The sequence below is a fragment of the Brienomyrus brachyistius genome, chromosome 4, assembly GCF_023856365.1.
Source record: "Brienomyrus brachyistius isolate T26 chromosome 4, BBRACH_0.4, whole genome shotgun sequence".
Lineage (NCBI taxonomy): Eukaryota > Metazoa > Chordata > Actinopteri > Osteoglossiformes > Mormyridae > Brienomyrus > Brienomyrus brachyistius.
The window spans coordinates 20,155,916-20,171,791 of NC_064536.1; the positions used below are offsets into that span (position 1 = coordinate 20,155,916).

At 47.8% G+C, this 15,876-nt stretch overlaps 1 protein-coding gene across 3 annotated transcripts in view; it reads right to left on the minus strand.

Annotated features, from left to right (window-relative positions):
- LOC125739605 (NACHT, LRR and PYD domains-containing protein 12-like) overlaps window positions 1–15,876 on the minus strand; it is a 728,681-nt gene that overhangs the window by 189,423 nt on the left and 523,382 nt on the right. The window lies entirely within an intron of this gene.

A 15,876-nucleotide genomic window follows, 5' to 3' on the forward strand; every position in this document is an offset into this window, starting at 1 on the left:
TGTGAGGGGTGCAATTGTAAATAAAGTGCATGGAGCCTTGGATCCACTCCAGTTTGCAGACACGTCAGATAGGGGTGTGGAAGGTGCAACGGCCACCTTATTAAATTTGATTTTTGCACATTTAGAAGGTTTCAATACTTTTGTGCGACACATTTTCATAGATTTTTCTTCAGATTTTAACTGTATTCAGCCGCATATTTTAGCAGGTAGACTAGAGAATGTTTATAATCTTGATCCTGGCTTGATTGGTTGGTTGATGGACTTCTTAACTGGAGGATCACAACGTGTGAGTGTGAATGGAGTTTTATCTGATGATCTTTTCTCTTCAATGGTTCCCCTCAGGGTTACGTTCTTTCTCCACTTCTATTTGTGCTGTATACTAATGAATGTCGAAGTCAGTATGCGGGGCGGCATGTTGTGAAGTTTGCGGATGACTGTGATTGTGCCTCTTCTTAACAGAACGGTCCTTGACCATGGTCCTGTTGTGGAAGAATTTTTTGGTTGGTGCAAGTCATCGTTTGTGGACATTAATACATGAAAAACAAAAGAGATGATCATAGATTTTGGGAAGAATCCCATGGTCACTTCCCCAGTGATTATTAATGATCAGGGGATATAAGTAGTGCAGCATTATAAATACCTTGGTATTGAACTTCATAATAAATTGACTTTTGAGTATCAGGCGGATGCAATATGTAAGAAAGCCCAAAGGATGCATTTTTATCGTAAGCTGAGAGGTTTTAGGGTAGACAGTAGTTTTATGAAGATGTTTTATTTTTGTTTTATTGAATCTATTTTGACCTTCTACTTTTTAAGTTGGTATGGGTCTCTAAAAGTTACAAATAAGAATAGATTAAGGAGTATTGTTAATACATGTAGCAGGCAGAGACTCGAACCCAGGTCCCACATGTGTGAGGTAACAGTGCTAACCTTCACCACCATCAAAATATTCAAATATTCAAAAACTGGATTGTTACACCTATTTCCACTTTGATTCGAAGACAAATAATTTTGCTGCCTTAACAAATACCAATACAAATACGATTATTCGGCTCTCTGCACATCCTTATTTGGCAGCGCAGACTAAATGCATGTAGGCCAGCATGGAAATTACAATGTATATGTAAAATACCACGACACGATGCGATTAAATCATGGCGCTAATAAGTGAAATATGTACAGGTACAGAAACAGGGTGAAATACGCAACATTCACTCGAATACCTACAGCGAAGTGAAGTCCAGCACTCATATGGAGGGTAGCAGTACAAAGCACAGCTCCTCCAGGACATGCTGTATTATTTCGTTGCATATTACTGAAGATTTAATGTCCAGATGATGTAATGTCCAAAATTGCGCCGTGACCCGAAAGCTTCATCGCTGTAGGACAGATTCCACACAAACTGCACCTGCTGCCTTGACTTATTATTGTGGCAACAAGTAAATATGAAACAGCGCCCCCAGGTGACAGGAGGGTGTACTGCTTGCAGGTGCACACAGGTGGTGCCTCCTGAAATGATGTGCCCTGTCAGACAGCACTGTGACTTGGTAGGTGGCACTGTAGCCACATCTAGAGGGATGTGGGTCTGGTTCCCATGTCTGGTTCTGCATGTACAGCTTGAATGTTCTCCCTGTGTTCCTTTGTGTTTCATCAGGTTTCCTCACAATGTCCAAGATCATACAGTTCGGTGAATTAGTGCCTCTAATTCGTCCTCAGCCTGTGAGTGAGTGTTTGCCCTGCAATGGACTGGCATCCCATCCAGGGTGTCCCTGCCTTATGCCCTGTGCTTCCTGTAATGTGCTGTCCCATAACTGTATACTTCATGAGGGGATTATTTAAATTTGTTGGATATTTTGTCCAATATTTTATCATTCTTTTTCTGAGCTTAACTAAAGCTTGTCTTGCTACTTTAGGTGTGTAGTTGATGTTTTAATTTAGTAGTAACTAAAATGAATTTACATATGTGGCGAGTGGTGGTGAGAGAAATACTGCCAAATAGTACCAAACAATGGTACCAATAGCCACACGTTAGTCCGACTACGCCACCCCAGGTATCACACCCAGAGAAAGTTAAATCGCCCTATCCCCGGGCAAAGGCACACTGGTCCGTTCACCATAAACAGCGGAGAGACGTTGTTCCAAACACACACACTTTTATTACACAATAAAACCATAAAAAGAGTAATCAGTCAATCCGAGCACCGTAAGCTTGGAGCACCGCCGCGTACCAGCAGCCACTTCCTGCCGATCTAAGGCTGGGCGCCGGGACCTAGAACAGCCAGAGTCGGGCGGGCACAAGCGAGGAGGGAAAAACCAAGATGTAACCGCAAACCAAACAAAATCACGCAAAACCCAAAGAAAACACTGCAGTCTAAAAGAAACAAATAAAATACAAAACCATTACATTAATACACAATAAAAATCCCATTCAAAACAGAACAAATGTATCAACAAAACAAACATAATACAATCAAAACAAAACACAAACCCTTAGGAAGCGGGGGACCAGTCAGACTCTCCAACCCCCGCTCGCACTCATGTGGGCACGCACACCCCCCTGCCCCCAGCTATGGACCCGCTTGCGACTCACCCTGCTATAGGCTAGACAGAGTATGGACAAACCGGAAGCACAAAGCGCGAAACGGTGCAAATGTCACTAGACAGCAGCAATAAGGCAAAGTAAAGCTGAGCCGCCGCTAGGCAGAGCAGGGCACAGTCGCCGCTAGGCAGAGCAGGGCACAGTCGCCGCTAGGCAGAGCAGCAGTAGTTCCACGCGAGATGAAGCAGCTGTCAACCCCACGCCACAACACACGGGACCCTGTAATAATAAAAGGTAAGGACTCAAAACCCAGCCGTATTAGCCCCAACATCAACCGTTCTACTGCAGCTTGTAATATTCACCGTACCGGGCTGAACACACCAAGGTAAGATGTCCGCGGACGAACAGGAGATCCAGCAATTAAGGTGACCGCCGACAAGGAGCCTAGAACATTGGTGCCAGGGTAACCCTTATAGTCTGAGCGCCCTCTCCGATTGGCCACTCCCCTCCAAAACTTAATTAGGCACAAACCTCGTTTCCTTCTCCTGCTACAGTCTACCCCCCATCTCTTTATCGTCGCCCCGACGATAACACAAGCCAACAAAAGAACCCACTACATCCAGGGCCTAAACAAAGCAATCATGGCATTAGATGCAGTATCTGCAGAGCGCACAGCCCCGTGTACCTCCCCCAAAGACCTAGGCAAGTGATGGATATTAGAATGCCGGCCAGCAGTAGATCGTACTGTCCGCCGAAGGGCCACCCCACCAAGATCTACATTACCAACTAGTGGGTCCACTGAGGAAGCGGATGGTTGCCTGGTTAGGGTCGAGTCCACTGGACAAGCGTGAACAGGCTCCACCTCACGCGGTATCCGAGTCACCTGTGGAATAGCTACCGAACCCAAAGCTGGAACTGACGAGATCACAGTTGGACTGTGATCTTCCAGCCCTAAACACAACAGATCACCGGCCACTGAATCCTCCTCCTCTGACTGTGGCGAGTCCATTGGTGGTGGAAAACTAACCACCACACCCATAGGAAGGTCCCTTCCAACCACCGCCTTCAGTAGATTGCGATGAACTCGCCTTACCTCAGACTGACCATGCAGGGGGGCCACAGTATACACGGAGCCGCCAGAATCAGGTACCTGTAAGATTTTGTACATTACCGAACCCCACAAATCCTGAATTTTATGCCGACCCTTGGCACTGGTCTCCCGCAACAGCACGCACTGACCCTCAGCCAGAGGAACATCCCGGACATGCTGATCGTAATTCCTTTTCCGACGGGCTGCAGCCACCCTTAACCGTTCTCTCGCACCGTCAACCGCAACCTGTAATCGGGCCTGATGTTCCTTGACCCACTCATGAACACATCCCCTACCGGGATCCTGAACTCTACCAAACAGAAAATCCACTGGGAGCCGAGGCTCCTGGCCAAACATCAAGAAAAAGGGGGACTCACCGGTGGCCTGATGGGGAGTTGTATTATAGCAGTACACTAACTGCGGCAAACAGGAATGCCAATCCCGCTTGCGAGACACCGGCAGCGACCGAAGTAAATTATGAAGCGTCCTATTGAACCCTTCACACTGTCCATTCCCCGCCGGGTGGTATGGGGTAGTGCGAGAACGTTCAATGCCATAAAGATCACAAAGCTGGCGGATCAACAAGCTCTCAATTTCGGCCTTGGTCGGAATGAATCCGAGCTGGAACCCCAAACTTGTAAAACCATTCCGAAACCAAAACCTGCGCTACGGTCGAGGCACGATGATCGAGTGGGAATGGCCAGGGTGTACTTACTAAAGATGTCTGTCATCACCAAAACATTTTCTAGGCCATTACAAGCAGGCTCCAATACGGTATAATCTATTGCCAAGATTTCGTTAGGCTTTGATGCCAAAAGATGCCCCATGTAGCTATGAGCCACCGGCTGATTGTCCTTCGCAACTTGGCATCTCTCACACATCTGACACCAACCAGCCACCTCTGAAGACATACTGGGCCAGTAACACCGTGAACGCAAAAGCCCCAAGGTCCGCTCTACCCCCTGGTGGCCATGCTCCTGATGGAGCTGTGTCAAGACCTCCTCCTTCAATGCAGCTGGTAGCAGCAGCTGAAATTCAACCTCTCCCCCATCAGGGTGAAAGATCTGCCGATACAAAATTCCGTCCCTCTCCACCAACCGACCCCATTGCCGCAACACCACCAATACAGGCTGGGAAAGCTGTTTCCGCTCCTCAAAATTGGGGCGCTGCTTCCGCCTCCAAAACACCAAGACCTCCTTCAAAATGGGGTCAGCTTGCAGAAGAGCACGGATGTCAGCCAGAGAATGCCCTGGCAAGACTAATTGCCGCTTGAGTCCCTGGAACCTGATGGGACTGCAAAGCGTGCCGGAAGGGCCCAGGGAGTAAAGTGCCAGGGACCATACCTTCCATTCCCTGGGCACTGGATGGATGCTGACGTGACAAAGCATCTGCATTTTTATTACTCTTCCCTGACCGATACTTGATCTCGAAGTCAAAAACCGCAAGCTGAGCAGCCCAACGTTGCTCCGTCGCTCCAAGTTTTGCAGTGGACAAATGACTCAATGGGTTGTTATCGGTGTAGACAACACACTTCTGCCCCAACAGGTACTCCCGAAACTTTTCGGTCATAGCCCATTTCAATGCCAAAAACTCCAGTTTCATAGAACTGTAGTTTTGCATGTTACGCTCAGTCGGCCTCAACCCTCGACTGGCAAAAGCTATGGGTCTGACCCTATTGTCCTGTTCCTGTGAAAGTACTGCTCCCAGGCCGCCATAACTGGCGTCAACCTCCAGAATAAATGGCTGTGAAAAATCTGCATAAGCAAGCACCGGCGCGGTAGTGAGCTTGGTCTTAAGAGCTTCAAAGCTATCACGACATTCTGCAGTCCAGCTCTCAATCAGACCCTGTCCTCCCTTCCCCTTGGTCTTTGAGCCACTAAGCTCTCCAACCAGCCTATGTAGGGGGGCAGCCAACTTGGCAAAACCCTCTACAAAACGCCTATAGTAACTAGCAAAACCCAGGAAAGAGCGCAGCCCTGATACAGTACTGGGAAGCGGCCACTTAGCCACTACTTCTACCTTGGCTGGATCCGTAGAGACCCCCTCCTTCGAGATCACATGGCCAAGGTAGCGTACCTCAGACTGAAGGAAAGCACATTTGCTCAGTTTGACCTTGAGACCCTCCAGCTGGAGACGGTTCAACACTACCTCCAACCTCTCCAGATGCTGTTCTACGGTGGAGGAAAACACCACGATATCGTCCAGATATAGCAATAAAGACTGGCCCTGTTGATCACCAAACATCCTCTGCATCAACCGCTGAAACGTGCTCGGAGCATTACATAAACCAAACGGCATACGATTGAATTCAAACAGCCCAAAGGGCGTACAGAATGCCGTCTTTGGACGATCCTGCTCTGCCACCATTACTTGATTATAGCCACTAGCCAGATCTAAAGTAGAAAACCAGCGGGCCCCAGTAAGGGCATCAAGAGACTCCTCAATCCGAGGCAGGGGAAAAGCATCCTTTCTGGTCTTACTATTCAACTGCCTATAGTCTACGCACAAGCGCAAACTGCCATCCTTTTTCCGGACCTGAACAATAGGGGAAGCATAGGGACTACTGCTTTCCGTAATCACCTGAGCTTCCAAAAGCTGATTAATATGCCCTTTCACCAGCTCGTACTCTGAAGGTGGTATGCGCCTATAGCGCTGCCTAACTGGGACCTCATCCAGTAGTGGAATCTCATGCATAATCAGATCTGTACAACCCAAATCCCCCTCGTCAACTGAAAACACTGACGCGAATTTTCTTAGCAGGGTTTTTACTAGGATCTGTGTCTCAACCGGGAGCGAGGACAGGTCCAGAGCCTCCACTGGATCCATAGTGGCTGTGGTCGCAGACTGAAATGCCGTAGTGGGTACCCCCGGAGGCACCTCCGTGACTCCAGCAGGGAGGCTCACCACGCTAACTGCACCTAAGGTACCTAAAAAGGTACGAGGGTAGAGAAGCACATCAGTAGCCCCTACATTGATGACAGAAATGTACACTGTGCCCCGCAGCACCTGAACCAATGCCGGGGAAGCAAGAAGCCCAGCAGGCAAACCAGCCTCTGGAGGTTCAAACATTACAGTGCTACCAGAAAGCTGCTCCGAGCATGTTGCGGCCACCAACTTCATGGTCCCACCTGGAACGCGACAGGCCCTCCCACCCCGGACCTTGGCCCTACCAGAAACCGGAGGAGCCAACTCCTGAGCATGACACTGACATAATGCCTGCACCACTGGTTCAGGGACCTGAAACGAGCCAGGTTGTTCAAACAACAACGCACCATGCTGGGAAAACAACTCTCGATAACACCTCCTAATCACATTCATACCCAGTATACCTGGAAATTGAGATGGTAAACTGCCAGGGGGATCCCTGACCACAAGTATCCCACAGCCCAGCATCCACTTTCCACACAGGTGGACATCTAGCTCCAGATAACCAATATATGGAATAGCTAGTCCATTGGCAGCTCGAAGCTCCAACCAACGGCAATCCTGTAGTCGCTCATGACCCAAAGGCACAAAATATTGCTGAAAGAAGCTCTGAGTGATAGTAGACACCATTGATCCAGTGTCAACCAAACAGGGCACCCTTACGCCACTCATGTCTACCTCCAAGTGGGGGCAGGATGACATTAACCGGGAGGCATTCCCCAAATTACTTGAGCCAGAAACAATCCCCACAGAACTTTGGCCCCCCAGTTCAGTGGGCACTAGTTTTCCGACGGCTGCACCGGATGGGGCTGACTATTGGGCTGTGAGAATATCCTCTGCCGGGGCAAGTTACCAGAGCGAATGCGCAAACCATCACACTCCCTAGCGAAGTGACCGGGCTGCTGACAACGCCGACATATTACTGGATCCTTCTGGGGTGCACGATCACGCTGACTGGAGTTCTGCAACCGAGCCACACTCTGGGTGAGCTGAGACAACTGCTTCTGCTGACACGTCAGTAACGCTCTCACTTCCTCCATTGCAGTCAAATGGGATGAATTACCAGCACCCTGGGGACCACCATGAACCCCATACTGAACACCAAGCACTGCTGGCACGGAACTACTCCGTCCGCGTGCAGCACGGGGCAAACCCTCACGCTCCCACCTGATAGCCTCCCCTCGGACATCCAACAACGTAGCCATAGGCTGCCGGCGCACTAATTGTTTCAATTCACAGCGCAAGGCACCATCTAGTACGTGTTCAATAAATTGATCACGCAGCAACAAATCTGCATTCTCCATATCGGCCGGTGCACGCTGTTTTACAGCCTCCATAAGGCCCATTAAAGCCAAGGAAAACTCCTGAAGAGACTCCCCGTCCTCTTGCCTTCTAGCAAAGAAAGCTTGCTGTAAAGACACATAGGATTCAGTACACCCGTACAGTTCCTTTAGAACTGCTATTATCTTTACTGGGTCTGTTCTGTCCTGAGGACAGTACTTTCTCCTCCTTTGCCTCGCCCTCCAAATGGTCAAACAAGAAGAATGCCTGATCTGCCCTGGACAAATGACGTGCCCTCATACTGGCCTCCACTTCCTCCAGCCACTCCATTAACCCTATTCCTGTTCTCCCTCTAAAAATGGGGCATTTCCTATCCCTAGGGACAAGAACCAAACGTTCGACTACAGGGGTACCCCTACTGGGTACAGTAAAGTGACTGGGGTTAACACTGGCACTAGGCCCTGGGGCAACAGAAACCGACTCCTGGCGCAGCCTATCATTCTCAGCTTGCAGTTGTAAAACAAGCTCCCTCAATTCCTGTAACTCCTCCGCCATACCTATAATTTAACCAAGGCTGGGCTAATCCAGTATGATGGTAGCGCTCAAATTATTACAGCTGCGCGAACCCGTATCTTGGGCAAACCGTCACCAAGCCACCCAAAAGGATCCACAAGGAACAAACTGCTGCTCTGCCTCTCCAAACTGACGATACCCTAAAAAAACAAAAATTACAGAAACTCAATTAAAAGGAACACACGTCTCCGCTGAAAGATGATCCTGCCGACTACGCCAAGATGTGGCGAGTGGTGGTGAGAGAAATACTGCCAAATAGTACCAAACAATGGTACCAATAGCCACACGTTAGTCCGACTACGCCACCCCAGGTATTACACCCAGAGAAAGTTAAATCGCCCTATCCCCGGGCAAAGGCACACTGGTCCGTTCACCATAAACAGCGGAGAGACGTTGTTCCAAACACACACACTTTTATTACACAATAAAACCATAAAAAGAGTAATCAGTCAATCCGAGCACCGTAAGCTTGGAGCACCGCCGCGTACCAGCAGCCACTTCCTGCCGATCTAAGGCTGGGCGCCGGGACCTAGAACAGCCAGAGTCGGGCGGGCACAAGCGAGGAGGGAAAAACAAGATGTAACCGCAAACCAAACAAAATCACGCAAAACCCAAAGAAAACACTGCAGTCTAAAAGAAACAAATAAAATACAAAACCATTACATTAATACACAATAAAAATCCCATTCAAAACAGAACAAATGTATCAACAAAACAAACATAATACAATCAAAACAAAACACAAACCCTTAGGAAGCGGGGGACCAGTCAGACTCTCCAACCCCCACTCGCACTCATGTGGGCACGCACACCCCCCTGCCCCCAGCTATGGACCCGCTTGCGACTCACCCTGCTATAGGCTAGACAGAGTATGGACAAACCGGAAGCGCAAAGCGCGAAACGGTGCAAATGTCACTAGACAGCAGCAATAAGGCAAAGTAAAGCTGAGCCGCCGCTAGGCAGAGCAGGGCACAGTCGCCGCTAGGCAGAGCAGCAGTAGTTCCACGCGAGATGAAGCAGCTGTCAACCCCTGAAGCTGGATTTGGACCCAGAATCTCCGTCAGTCCACGCTGCTCTTTTGAGAACATGAGGAAGGTGGTTTCTGAGCTGAAGGATCAACTGGAGAATGTGTGTGAAAAGAAAACAGCAGAGATCCATCATACAGGTTAATAAATAAATACATTTTCCTGTCTGTTCATGTTAACACAGACCATGCAGAGAGAGTGTGCAGTGCAGTCATTCTCACGTTTGTGTGACCAAATCCGATTCAGTTTTCAATGTTTAAATCTTTGTAAAAACCAGTGAAAGAGCTCCACATTCTACAGGCTGCAAAGCCCAGATCACATGAATCATGTTTCTTCTGCATTACAGAATCCCTAAATCTGTATTATGAGTAACTTACAATGATTTGCAGCTTGTTGAACTGCCTGTTATTGTCCCTCATAATGAGAGTACTCTCCTGCTGGTGTTTCCACAGTGAGTGAAGTGCATCTCCCACAAGTAAATTCCTTTTACTCACATCCCTGTTTCTCTCTGTCTCCTTCTAGTTACCAAAGACGCCGTCCTACCAGTATTAGTGCCAAGGACCAGAGCAGAATTCTTACAATGTGAGTCTGTTCACACACACGCTTCTCTCTCTCTCTGTATGAGGTGGAATGTGTTTTATTGTCTTTTATTTTCTACTGCTAGGTGTCAGGATCGCTGGGTAGACGGGCAGGCAGGTAGCGGGTAAGGATGAGGCCGGCAGGCAAGGGTGCAGGATATGGGGTTTTATTGAAGGAAACGGGGAAGACGGGGCAGACGGCGATGAACTAACATTAATGACAAGTCTGGGGAAGACGGACTCAGACGCGGACTAAAATACACAAGACAAGCCAAAAATAACAGGAAACAGGTGATCACAATCGGAGAAGCACATGTGGATGATCAGGGGGAGTGGCCACACGAGGACTGGATGTGCAGGTCATGACACTAGGGGAGCTTCTCTTTCTCTCTCCTGCTGCCTCTTGGCCTTCTACACTTACATGAGCTGTTTATGTCAAAAACCTTTGAATCCAATGCAATACAAGGGAAATTTATTCAAACCGCTGTACTGCACCAGGTATAGTATTTTCAGTACTTTCCCTTTTCCATTGACTTCCTGTCAAGTACCAGTACCAAGAGTTCCAGTAACCAAAGTTCCAAAGCAGCCGGGGTACTTTATTGGTACTTTGGAACTTTGGGGCAGGACTTGCAAACATGTTCATTGTTGATTTACAAGATTTACAAGCCGAAAAACCAAACAAACAAGTAAATAATTAACTAAAAAGAATTTACATTGTAGAGGCAGCATATGACTAAACCACTGCTGATTTAATTTATTGAAAAGCTGCAGCAAACAGTAACATTTTAAGCCCTGATTATAATGAGCTGACAGTGTTAGCAGACCTCAGGTCTTCAGGAAGCTTGTTCCACAGACAGGGAGCATAGAGATTAAAAGCTGCTTCAGCCTGCTTGGTCTTCATTCTGGGACACTGAGTGAATGTTTCCCAGATGACCTCATGGGTCTCTATGCTTCATAATGTTCAAGGAAATCAGAAATGTATTTAGGCCCGAGACCCTTTATGTCATGTTTGAGATCGCAGAAGTAAGAGCAGGGGGACGAGGGATCAGAACGAGGGATTTATTGTAGAGCATCGACAAGGCGAGGCAAAACAGACTATGGAACTGAGGATACATACTCTGACATGGACATAAATGCACAGGACTTAATGAAACAACAAGAAACAGCTGATAACATTGGGATTTCACATCAAGTTAACGAGGGGGGCGTGGCACATGGAAAGATTGGACGATCGGGCATCAATCCTGCGACACTGATTTCATAATTGTCTTGATGTGACTGTTGAAATTTAGGGCTGAGTCCAGAAAAACATCAAGATTTCTGGCTTGATTTGTAGGTTTTGGTGTCAAGAATTCTTGGAGCCAAAAACAAATATTTCAGTGTTTTCCCTCTTCAGTTGTAGAAAATTCTGCCATATCCACTCATTGGTTCATTCCAGGCACTTATTCAATGAATTTAACGGACTACATGTTACATCCCTGGCTCAGGTCTAGCCAGTTTTATGGGACGTGAACTTACATTTACATTTACATTTACATTTACAGGATTTGGCAGACGCCCTTAGCCAGAGCGACTTACATAAGTGCTTTGAGACTCTGCAATGAATTTCCGATGCTAGCTCAATAAGGACCCAAGCTATGAATACTATCTTTGAGAACTCCATTGAGTAGTGCAGATTTATTTATTTTTTTTTTTTTTTAAACACACACCAGAAAAAGAGTCGAGTAAGAATATAGAAGTTCTACGTCAGGTATTTCTGAAAAAGAAAAGTTTTGAGTCGTCGCTTGAAGACAGTCAAGGATTCAGCTGTTCGGACATCTAGGGGGAGTTCATTCCACCAATTAGGTGCCAGGATGAACTTAGGATGAATAGGGAGGCTCTAGATCTACTAACTCGATGAAACCAAGTAGGGACACTAAACCCTAGGATATGGGTTGGGACAATATTTTAATATGAACACATATAATAAAATACAACAGTGGTAACCAATACAGGGATTTGGGTGCTGGGAACACAGGAGGATGGGCCAGACCCAGGGAAAAGAACATGGACGCGTCAAAGGAAAGAAATTAACAAAACATAACAGCTCTTCCCTACCCTGTAAAGATTATAACTAAAACCAAAGATAGAAAATGAAACCCAGACTACACTAGGCTTACCCACCCGAACATAAATACAGAAGGTGGCACTCGCCCTCTAACCCAGTGTGTTCATACAGAGAGAGGACCTACATGTTAATGTATGTGTGCACACTTCTTACCTGTTCAGTTTCACAAGGGGGTGAGGGGGCAAGGGGGGATTGCAGAAGAGAGGAGGAGAGTATCAAAGACACCAAATGAGACTAACAACACAACCATATCTGCCCTCCTAGACACATAGACACAGCCAGCTTCTGAATGCTAGGCCCCTCCCATCAGGAACAGACCAGTCGGGATTGGTTAGATCTTCCACTGGAACACTGAGCACCAATCATGGGTTGCCCTGTATTTCAGATGGATAGGGCTTAACAGTCAGCAGCAGTGATCCTGTTCTTGACAGATCTGGGAAAGGGGGGAGAAAGAAAACAGATATCTACACCCCCCCCCCCCACCCCCCCCCCCCCCCCTTTGCACGTGACACTATAATCACATGGGGACACTGTAATATACTGCTGTGTGTCGTCTGCTTAATTCTGATAAGAGATTTTATAGTGTTCCATAATCTCAGCAAACATGTAGATGTTAGGCTTGCAATAAGCATATGGGTCCCCACTCTGTTTAAATGAGTCCCATCCATCCTGTAACACTTTTGTTGCTTCCAAAACAGGTTAAAATGGTAAATGGTCAATGAATCTCGGCTTATGAGCACTGCATGCTGAGGAAAGGCAGGTGTAATGCTAACAAGCAGCTAATATGTTCAATCCCATTCCCTAAGGTGGAGATTGGGCCTGACACAATTATCTGGGCTGGGACATGCTGAAGAATGTCCATGAGATGTGTGAAGTTCTTTTTTAGCAGCTCTGAGCCATAACTACCAACATGTACAACAATTAGGTCTGTGCCCGGATGGTTCCATATCACTTGAGGCAGTGATTATACCATATCATTAACCATAGCATTGGGTAGACAGGTTTCACATATTTGCTTTTAATATCATTAATACAGGTTTATAATACCATTCACACAATTACTGGGATGTATGTGTGTCTGTGTCTGTTTTGTTCTGTATGTAGATGGATTTGCATGTTTGTGTTCAAGTGAATTTCTGTGTGTGATTTTAGACAACATCCAAAGATCCACAAAAACACACACTGCAAAATCACTTAATTCGTCAGTTTTTTTCTCTTTTTTTACAAAACGGGCTGGTTTCAGTGTAAAGTCTACTGGTTTCAGAAATAAAAATTGTAGTCTTGGAACTTCTTTACAAATTCTTTATATCGTCTCGTAATGTCTTTGTGCGAGAGTGTAACAGTTTAATACATTCTGGTATAGCTCTGCATCTTAAAAAAAATCCTTCACCCTTGTTGAGTATACATGAGTATATTGGGAATAAAATGTGTGTATTGGAGCGAGTTCTGTGTTAGTGAGTGTGTGAGGTGTGACAGTGATAATGATGGAGATGCTGGGCTTCGTCATGGGATTAATCGCTTTTCCTCTTGCCTACAGACTCCTGCCAGCTGACGCTGGACCCCAAAACAGCAAGCAGATACTTGTCTCTGTCAGAGGGGAACAGGAAGGTGACAGGGGGGGCAAAGCAGCAGCCATATCCTGATCATCCAGAGAGATTTGACTGGTTCTTCCAGGTTCTGTGCAGAGAGAGTCTGACTGGTCGCTGTTACTGGGAGGCTGAGTGGAGTAGAGATGGAGCCTGGATAGGAGTGACTTATAAAGGAATCAGGAGGAAAGGACGGAGTCATGACTGTCAGCTTGGAGCCAATGACAAATCATGGATGCTGCACTGCCTTCCTGACAGTTACTCTGTCCGGCACAATAATAAAAAGACTGTCATACCCAGAAAGCCCTCAGGCTCCTGCAGAGTAGGAGTGTATCTGGACTGGGCGGCTGGTACTCTGTCCTTCTACAGAGTCTCCTCTGATGGACTGACCCTCCTGTACAGCTTCACCTCCTCATTCACTGAACCCCTCTATCCAGGGTTTTGGCTTTATACAAACTCGCCCATGTCGCTCTGCATGCTGGGATAGCTCACTGTGTGCTGGAGAAATCTTTTTTTTCCCTCCACCATCCCCTCCCCTGCGGAGGAATGAAGAAAACGGAGAAGAAGGGAGATAGAGAGAGGGAGAGCGAAAAAAAAAAACACAGATAATCTGCTTCAATACCTGCTGATGAGAGAAAACAACCAACATCTGTACGAATCACTATGAACATGTTAAGGAGCAACAGCCGATCAAGACAGTGTGTGTCTGCGGGTACCTGTGTGCACACCTGTGTGTGTGAGCGCGCTGATGTTCATAAGGTTTCTCCATGTAAATGTCTAGTAGTGTGTGTGGGGAGCCATAGCCCCATCCCCAGGACATGAAGTAGACATGGAGGAGACCTAGGCCCCAGACATCCAGAGGCCCCCAGTGCATGGGAGCCCCCGGAGGACCACCGCAGGGAGAATAGCAGCCCTCACCCAGAAAAGGGCAGAGGAGAGCTCCGGAGGGAAGCAATCTGGCAGCCACAGTGCAGGAGCCCCGGGGGGGCCATGGCAGGGAGCCCGCAGGCTCCGCCGGCGGCCGGCCACACCAGGGCAGACCAGGCCCTGGGCCCAGAGATCCAAGGGCCACCCCACCCCCCAGCAGGGGCCCGACAGATCCAGGAGGGCCAGACCCCGCCAGGCAGCCGCCGAGGGTGAGCCAGCACCCACCCGAGCATCCAGCCCCGGACACCGAGAACCACCAACGCACCAGCGGCCGGGGGCCCCATCCACCGGCAGGGAGTGTGGCGGGGGGAAATAGAGCCCGAGATGTTATTTCGGGTGGAGTCTAGGACCCAACCTGACGTGTGTATAGACAAACAGGCACACACATATACAAGCATACGTTCCCACCCTCATGCAGACATAAACAAATATTCACACATTCACCCAACATGGAGACACACAGAAATGAACTCTGTACACACACTCACTCCCCATATATACTCTATATGGACCCCTATTTTTCCTCTGGCGAGGAGACCAGAAGATCACCCCGGACCCTGCAGCAGCCGAGAAGCCCACCAGCCCAGACCCCGACCGGACAGCCAGCTCTTCTTCTCAGCCCCCAGTTCCAGATGGCAAACAGTGAACGGGGGTGTGAAAATACCTCATGCCCCCCTTCGCCCGCTCAGATGTGGAGTTGGTGCGTGTTGTTCTAAAGTGCTTTTAAAACAGGGGAAGGGCACAGTGCGAACCACCCCCTGCCATCCAACAGCTGGTGTCAGCTCGGCCCCTCCCCAGAACCCTCAACGTGTATGTGCGATTTATAATTGAGAAGTGGGCACTGGCACCAGAGGTAAGGCTGAATGAACAGAGGCCCTAAATGTATGTGTCATGAGAGAGTAAGTAATGAGAGTGTCCAAGTTGTGATGTATGATTGAGATATAGGAGGAAAAAGGTAAAATCTCTGCTTTTTAATCAGTATAACCCTTTTTATTGTCTGAAGTTTCATATATATCATAAATGACTGGGCTTGTGTGAGCGGCATGGTGGTGCAGTGGTTAGTGCTGTTGCCGCACACCTCTGGGACCTGGGTTCGAGTCTCCACCTGGGATATGTGTGTGTGGAGTTTGCATGTTTTCCCCATGTCATTGTGGGGTTGGCAAGCTGAACAAACACAGAAAAAAAAGAAATTTTCTTTATGATTAAAATGTAATGATAAAAAGGGATTAAAGGGATTCTCCCCTC